Raw genomic sequence first — 7,989 nt, 5'->3', positions numbered from 1 at the left:
CTGCTGCACTATTGTGTGCCGCGCGGCCATGCGATTCTCCAGACCTCCCAGGGATCCCTACATGCACCCCTGGGCCTCTCCCGCTGGGATCGCCCCTATTTCCAGTTCCCTAGCGCACCGCTGCGCCCCGAGCTGCGCTCACCGCTCACCGCAGGGGCGCCCCCCGCGTACGCTCGCGGTGCCAGCAGGAGACTGATCTTTGAAAACATGTATTTGGAAGATAGTCACGTTGTATTGAACACCTTGTGCCGGTGCTGCCATCGAAAAATCCGGTTACACTCCGGGAGGACTTCTACCACTGCAGGACTGAACCGTGTCGGCCCTGAGAGGAGTGTCCGGCCTGAGCTGACATATCATGAATAGATGCACAATGATCAAGCAGCTTAGGGATGGAAATTATGGTTCCAGCCTTCTGGGAAGGAGCACTGAGTCTGGGAACTGACTGCTATTAAGAAGATGAAAAGAAAGTTTTATTCCTGGGAGGAATGCATGCACCTTCATTTGGGAGATTAAGTCTTTAAAGAAGCCCAACCATGTCAACATAGTAAAATTAAAAGAAGCTATCAGGGAAAACGATCATCTTTATTCTATCTTCGAGTACTTGAAGGAAAACCTTTACCAGCTCATTAAAGAAAGAAAGAAATAGTTTCCAGAGTCTGCTATAAGGAATACCATGTATCAGATATTGCAAGGACTGGCATTTATTCACAAACACAGCTTCCTCCGTCGGGACTCAAAACCTCAGAACCTCCTCTGCGTGGGACCAGAACTTGTGAAAATTGCCGACTTGGGATTGGCTGGAGAAATCTGATCTAGACCTCCATACACAGACTATGTATCTACCAGATGGTACAGGGCTCCAGAAGTCCTCCTGAGGGCTACCAACTACAGCTCCCCCATTGACATATGGACCTTGGGTTGCATCATGGCTGAAGGGTACACTGTAAAGCCACTCTTCCTCGGAACCAGTGAAATTGACACAACATTCAAAATTTGCCAAGTGCCGGGGACACCAAAAAAGACCCGAGGGCTACCAACTTTCAGGTGTTCTGAACTTCCATTGGCCCCAGTGCACCCGCAGTAATTTAAAGACTGATTCCAAATGCTAGGAGGGAAGCAATTCAGCTCATGACAGATGTGCTGCAACGGGATCCCAAGAAACGACCAACTGCTAGTCAGGTGCTTGGATATCCTTACTTCCAGGTTGGACACCCACTGGGCAGCACTACACAGAGCCTTCAGGATTCAGGAAAACCACAGAAAGATGTCTTGGAAAATGCAGGCCTACCTCCCCACATAAAGCCAGTCCCTCCTGCCAAACCCCCAACCAAACCACACACACGGATTTCCTCACGATGACATCAAGCCAGCCAGCCCCCTCAGCATCTTGTGTACCCCTACAAAGATCCAGAACAGATCACCTGAGCCACGTTCAGGAGGATGAGCCAAGCCCATTGCTTTTCCCATCCCTCCACAACAAGAATCTTCAGTTGAAAATCCTAGCTGCTCTGGAGCACAAGAATGGTGAGATCAAGCCAAAGTGTAGGAGAAGGTCTTGTTTCCAGGTCAACAAAGGATTCTCATGATTGGGCTGAGTTGGATGACTTGGATTTCAGTCCATCCCTCACCAGGATTGACAAGAAAAACAAGAAAAGACAGAGCCATGAAACCATCTGCAGATGTGAGAGCATTTTGGACCTGAAGCCCTCCGAGCATGTGGGTATAGGAAATAGTGCACCCACCTGGATATCAGAGGCGAGACATGCCAACCCTGAGATCCGCCGCCAAACAGCACTACTTGAAGCACTCTCGATACTTGCCTGGAATAAATATATGAAATGACACACTCCCAAATCCAAGCAAGGATTTTCTTCCATCTAATCCATGGTCTAGTTCTGGTTTGTCTGGAAAATCTTCAGGGGCAGTATCGGTAATCAGCAAAATAAATTTGATTGGCTCCGGCTCTACAAATTCTAGTAGACGGGCTGGAAACTATATTCCTTCCTTTCTGAAAAAATAAATAGGTTCCGCTGTGCAGAGGGTACACTTGGCACCTATTCCAGATCCTTCCCCTGGTTATTCTTCCCTGAAGACTGTGAGACCTCGTCCAGGGCGACCTTCTGCCACACCCAGCCTAGAAGCACTCCTGTGCATGGACAGACAGACAGACTGGGTTTCCAAGTACATGTCCCAGTGATGACTGCTGTGAGGCCCCATTGGGGAAAGTGAGACACCTTCCCTCAGCTGATCGTGCTGTTCTACCTGCGAGAAACATGAGGATGGTGTATAAACACACAGTTTATAGTTATCTTCTGCATGAAGACATTTCAATATTCTTTTTAAAACATTTTTTTAAAATATTGATTTGAATGCAATACCCTTTTTTGTACAAAATTATTTTATTCTAAGACCGGTTTCCCTTATTTTTTTAAACAGCTGCATTTTGTATATATGGATTATGTTTTAGCATTTGATACTGTCAACTTTGGGACAAACTTTTTAAAGATGAATTGATTTTCCTTTGGGGTTCCAGATATTTTTTTATAGATTTTTAAAATGTAATGAAATTGATGCAGTACTGCAACAAGGGTGCAATTTAGGGTTATGTGATAAAGGGTTATTTACTCAATGTGTGTGGATATTTGTGAAGGGGTTAAATTGTAAATGATGCATTCAGTACATCAGGTTTACTTAGCACTAGAAAAGTGTTCTCCGGTTGTTCTCAATATCATGTCATTGGTTTGATTTTTTGACACCACTGTGCTATTCTAAAAGTTTTAGCTATTATATAATTTGCTTGGAGTTTTGTGTTCCCCCACCCCCAGATGAAGAAACTCTTAATACTTTTGAAATTTTTACAACACCCTTTAAGATGGTTAGAGATATCCAAAAGAAACCAAGATAAATCATACTATGCCATCCCATTCTATTTTCTTCCATTTTTGAAATGAAATTGTAGAAGTACAAGCTTTTCAAGTCAAAAGCTTCTCAACATAAATTCCTGTCCCTGCCAGGATGCATGACCAAAAAGCTGTTTCAAAGCAGCAGCGGATTTTTTATGATGATAACTGATGGAATTTTGCATTCAGTTCAGTTGAATTTTGCATTCAGCTCCCAATTAGGAGCAGACAATGAATAAACTTCTCCCCTAGCCAAATTCTCAGGGCAATCTGGGGAGCAGAAAAGATTTATGGCAGATGTTCCACTTACTTGGGAAGTCACAGTTACCATAAGGCTAGTGTCTAGAGCGTGCTGCATTTGAATTCATAATCTTTTTGTAGTTTCTTTCAACAGTGAGAAGAAGAACTCTATTTACTGGGCAGAAGTTGTTCCGTTGAGAGAAATGTTTACAGCAATTTCTAAAATGACAAAGCCTGTTTGGAGACAGGAAGAGTCAAAAGATCCACTATCATCCGTCTCTGTGGAACACATTTGCCTCTGCTCATGGTACTTTAAGGCAAGAGGAAAGATCACTGCCAAGTGAACACAATATAATTTCAACAGTCTATTGACTCAAGCTGCTACTCTCCCTTGGGACCCCAGGTTCCAGGATACATACAGCAACTTGAACCATATCATGTTATTTTTATAGGTTTAAAAATGGCTGAATATTGGCACATTCATATGGTTCAACCTAATAAGTCAATAAATTATTGCTTTTGTGTCTTAATAATATAGCGTGGTCTGAATGAATAAGCATCACTTCCAAAGGGCCCTAACCTAAATTCAGAGGAAAAATTATGCTTTGGAGAGTCTGGCTCAAAAATATACTTGACCGATCAGCTGTGATCTCTGAGGGCATGAGAAAAGCACATAGAGGAAACAGATTTGATGAGTAGTAATTTCTTTTTAACAAACTGGCAGCAAAGCTTAAGAAAACAAATACATATATGCAAGCACAACTTGAAGCTGAATTCATTTCTGTATTATATTCTCAACTCATTACCTGAAGCAACAGAAAATGTGTTCTCAGAGATGAGCCCTTTACTATGAGGTTAGTATTTATTTTCCCTTTTGTATTATATATAAAAAGTAAGTTTATGTGAAACCTTACTTGGCTTCCTAGAAAGCCAGTTTTAAATTGTAAATACCCCCTCAAGAAGCACAGGGAATGTGAATACCGTATTCTTGGCACTCGAGCTTATGTGGAGGTCCCCACAACTTTTTAAATTGAAAAACCTAGTTACCTGGTTATACACACTATAAAATTGTTTTTCTAGTACTTTTATAGAGCCCAACTTCGCGAAATATTGTACTTTCTTCTTCTATCTTTTCCTTTGTTTACCAGCAAACAACCTCCCCTGGAAAACCAAACACTTTTATTCATATGAAAGTGAAGAAACAGATACACAGTTGAGAAAACCAGAGGACCAAAAAAAAGAAAAAAGAAAACAAAAACACACACACACACAAACAACACAAAAAAACCTGTCTAAATCCCAATGACCTAGCATAATCTTGTAAAGTACCCTTTTCCCCCACAAATTGATAAAGGGCAAAGAGTGTGTATCAGCTATGTACTACACAAGGGAATAGTGACCACTTTCTGTAAACTGAAAAATATATGCTGTGTGCTGCAGATAATTTTAGCGACTATAGAATTACATTTATTTGTAATGCAAGAAAGACACCAACAGGAATGATGAGTTTAACTGTACCTCTCTATGTCTATACCTCATTTACATTCAGAAATCTTTCTAGGACGTCAGGAAATGGTACAGGCTTGGCTATCATTCTGTACCCACAGGTTTAGTGACAGTGGTGTGCTCACGGTGGAGTACAGGTGTGCCTCATGTAGAGCAAGCTCAGCAGGGAAAGCTACATCAGCATAAAAACTGTTTTCATTTTACATCACATGCTCATTTTACAGTGAAATCCCATTAGGTACCAAGCCCTCACTCACCCATACATAATAGGAATTTTACATGGAAGGAATTTGGTTTTCAAAGAATTTTTTAGGCACATCTCTTGCCCAAAGGACCATATACATTCTAATAAAGCTACACTATGTTAGCTAAACATGTGAAACAAAATATTTGTTTTTAACTGCAAATACACGCAACACTGGAATTAATGTGCCCCATATTTTCTCAATAGTAGCATTTCCCTACCATTTAAGCCATTGCATTGTGCCATTAAGGGGAAGGAAGAAAAAAAAATGAATGCAGGCCATTTGATACAGCCCAGTGTATGACCAAAAGCAATACTGGTATAAGAAAATGTTTGATATGCTAATATTTTACATCATTTAAAGCATACTGTAGCAACTTGTTTGTTTAATATATGTTAACTTTCAGAATGATTTTTACAATTTCCAACCAAATATACTATATTTTATATAATTTATTGTGAGGCCATTCTTATGGAAACCATTGAGAAGACAAACTGGAGGCAAATATCAGATTAATCTGTATTTTCAGTTTCTTATAGATGTTGTGCTAATATGAATTTTAAAGGACCTGAAAAGAGTCTTCTGATCTCAGATATCACAGCACAGATCGCAGTTTAGGCACCTGATTTGATTACAAGGGTGTACCTGAGAATGCATTTATTTATAAAGCAAATATTCATAATAATGGGAAGATAGGAGGGCAGAAAACCATTTAAGCAAGACCCTTCTGGGGAAAAAAATGTTGCTTTTTGAATAATGAGTTCTAAGTTGTTTAAAAACATGAATTGACTTTATGTAAGGAAAATTCTTTGTCCCAAATAAAGTGACAGATTCAGGAAAAAAATAAAGGAGCATAGATCTCATTGTGAATATTAAAACTGCCTATGGAAGGTAAATCAGTGGTGTATGAATTTGCATGGTGTGAGTCCTCTGGTCTGGTCCACTCTGAGAGAGCTGAACCTTGAAGTTACAGATATGCTTCTACCTGAAATCAGATTCCTGACATTGTAGCCCACCATGAGGTCTGATCTAAACCACCTGTATTAATATTAAAACATCATTGGAAGCCTGAATGCAGAGTGACATAGTACAAGTAACTTTTTTTAGAAATTAACTGAGGGTTCAAACTTTTAAACGTAAAGAACCAGTAATACTACCTCCAATATAATAAGATATAGTCTAGGTTAGGTTTCTCAAACTTGTCACTACTGACATTTTAGGTTGGACGATCCTTTTTTGTGAGGGGCTGTCCTGTGCATTGCAGGATGCTTGGCAGCATCCCTGGCCTCTATCCAGAAAATGCCAGCAGCATGCTGCCCCTTCCCCTCTGAGTTGTGACAACCCAAACTGTCACCAGACATTGTCAAAAGTCCCCGGGGTGGGGGGGAGGTAGTAAATCTCTCTGGCAACGTGGAATATGACTCCTGGGGAGGAATGTAGACCTGGCATCATGGGATGGAGGCCATCTACTTGACCAAAGGGGGAAATGAAAGGAAATGAAATAAGCTACAGTGGCAGAGAGATTCCAAAAGGAGCCGAGAGGTCACTCCGGTGGGCACTCTTACGCACAATATAGACAACGCTTTTTAGGTTCTAATGAATTGGGGTAGCTGGTGGTAGATACCTGAAACTATCAAACTACCACCCAGAACCCATGAATCTTGAAGACAATTGTATAAAAATGTAGCTTATGAGGGGTGACAATGTGATTCGGAAAGCCATATGGACCACACTCCACTTTGTCTAGTTTATGGATGGATGAGTAGAAAAATGGGGGAAGGAAAAAAACAAACAAACAAAGGCACCCAGTGTTCTTTTTTACTTTAATTGCCCTTTTTCACTTTAATTATTATTCTTGTTATTTTTGTGTGTGTGGTAATGAAGGTGTCAGGGATTGATTTTGGTGATGAATGCACAACTATGTAATGGTACTGTGAACAATCGAATGTACAATTTGTTTTGTATGACTGCATGGCATGTGAATATATCTTAATAAAATGAATTTTAAAAAAAAAGAGAGACAATGACAATTAATTGCAATATATAATTCTGGGCTGGATCTAATAATGGAGGAGAAAATGCCCAAAAGGACATTATTGGGATAATTGAAAAAATTTGAATATAGACTTTATGCTTTATATTAATGTTAAATTTCTTGAACTTGATAATTGATTGTATTTAATGTGGTTACATAAACGAATATCCTTGTTCTTAGGTAATAAACATGTAAGTATTAAGGAAAAAAAAAAACAAGTCCCCTGGGGGACAAAATCAACCCCGGTTGAGGCCCACTAGTCTAGGTTAAAAATTGACCTTTTGACTCTGGGGCTCTGAAACCAGATTTCCTGTGTTTAAATCCTCACTCTACCACTTACCAGCTAGGTGACTTTCTGCAAGTTTCTTAACTTCCCTGTAAGTCAGTTTCCTTATCTGTGTAATATAGATTTTAACAGAACCTAAATCAGTTCATGGCATACAGTAAGTGCTTAATCAATTTAAATTGTTACTATTATTATTTTTTTTATTTGATTTGTAAGCCATTTTATATACATGATCTTCATTTGATCCTTATGACCACCTTGTGTAGGTGGGGAGATAAGGATGTTTAGGGTTTTGGTGTGTGGTGAAAGTCTGTGTTGTGTAAAAACAGGTAATATTTTTATTTCTGTTTTCCAAATAAGGAAATTACAGCATAGAGAAAGTAAATAGGACTGCCCTAAGTCTCAGCATTTCTAAATAGAGATTTTGGACTCCTGGTCTAGCACATTTTCCAGTATGTTTTGTGTAACCTAAAAACCCCTTCAAACTGGAAGGGTTTTCAGAGTAACGGGCATCACATATAACATAATTCACTAACTGAGATATTAATGCTGAGCTTTAATAAATGTTTGTGCCAGAGGTGAAACTTTCCGTAGATAATGAATCAAACAGCTAAGCTTGGTTGTCCCATACTTTACTTAAGTTTCTTTAAGAGAATGTATCTACTTTTTTTCCACTCATGAAAGAACATAAAACGGTACCAAAAGAAAACCAAAATCCTATAAACCATTAATTGATGCAATGTTCTTAAAATAATTATTTCTAGAGGTGAAACTTCA

The 7,989-nt window shown here is 39.5% G+C and overlaps 1 pseudogene; it reads left to right on the top strand.

Annotated features, from left to right (window-relative positions):
- The first annotated feature begins 355 nt into the window (after positions 1–355).
- LOC119530351 lies at positions 356–2,229 on the top strand (annotated as a pseudogene).
- The last annotated feature ends 5,760 nt before the right edge of the window (positions 2,230–7,989 follow it).

Source organism: Choloepus didactylus, chromosome 3, assembly GCF_015220235.1.
Source record: "Choloepus didactylus isolate mChoDid1 chromosome 3, mChoDid1.pri, whole genome shotgun sequence".
NCBI classification, from domain to species: Eukaryota; Metazoa; Chordata; class Mammalia; order Pilosa; family Megalonychidae; genus Choloepus; species Choloepus didactylus.
This window is presented reverse-complemented; position numbering and strand designations above follow the sequence as displayed.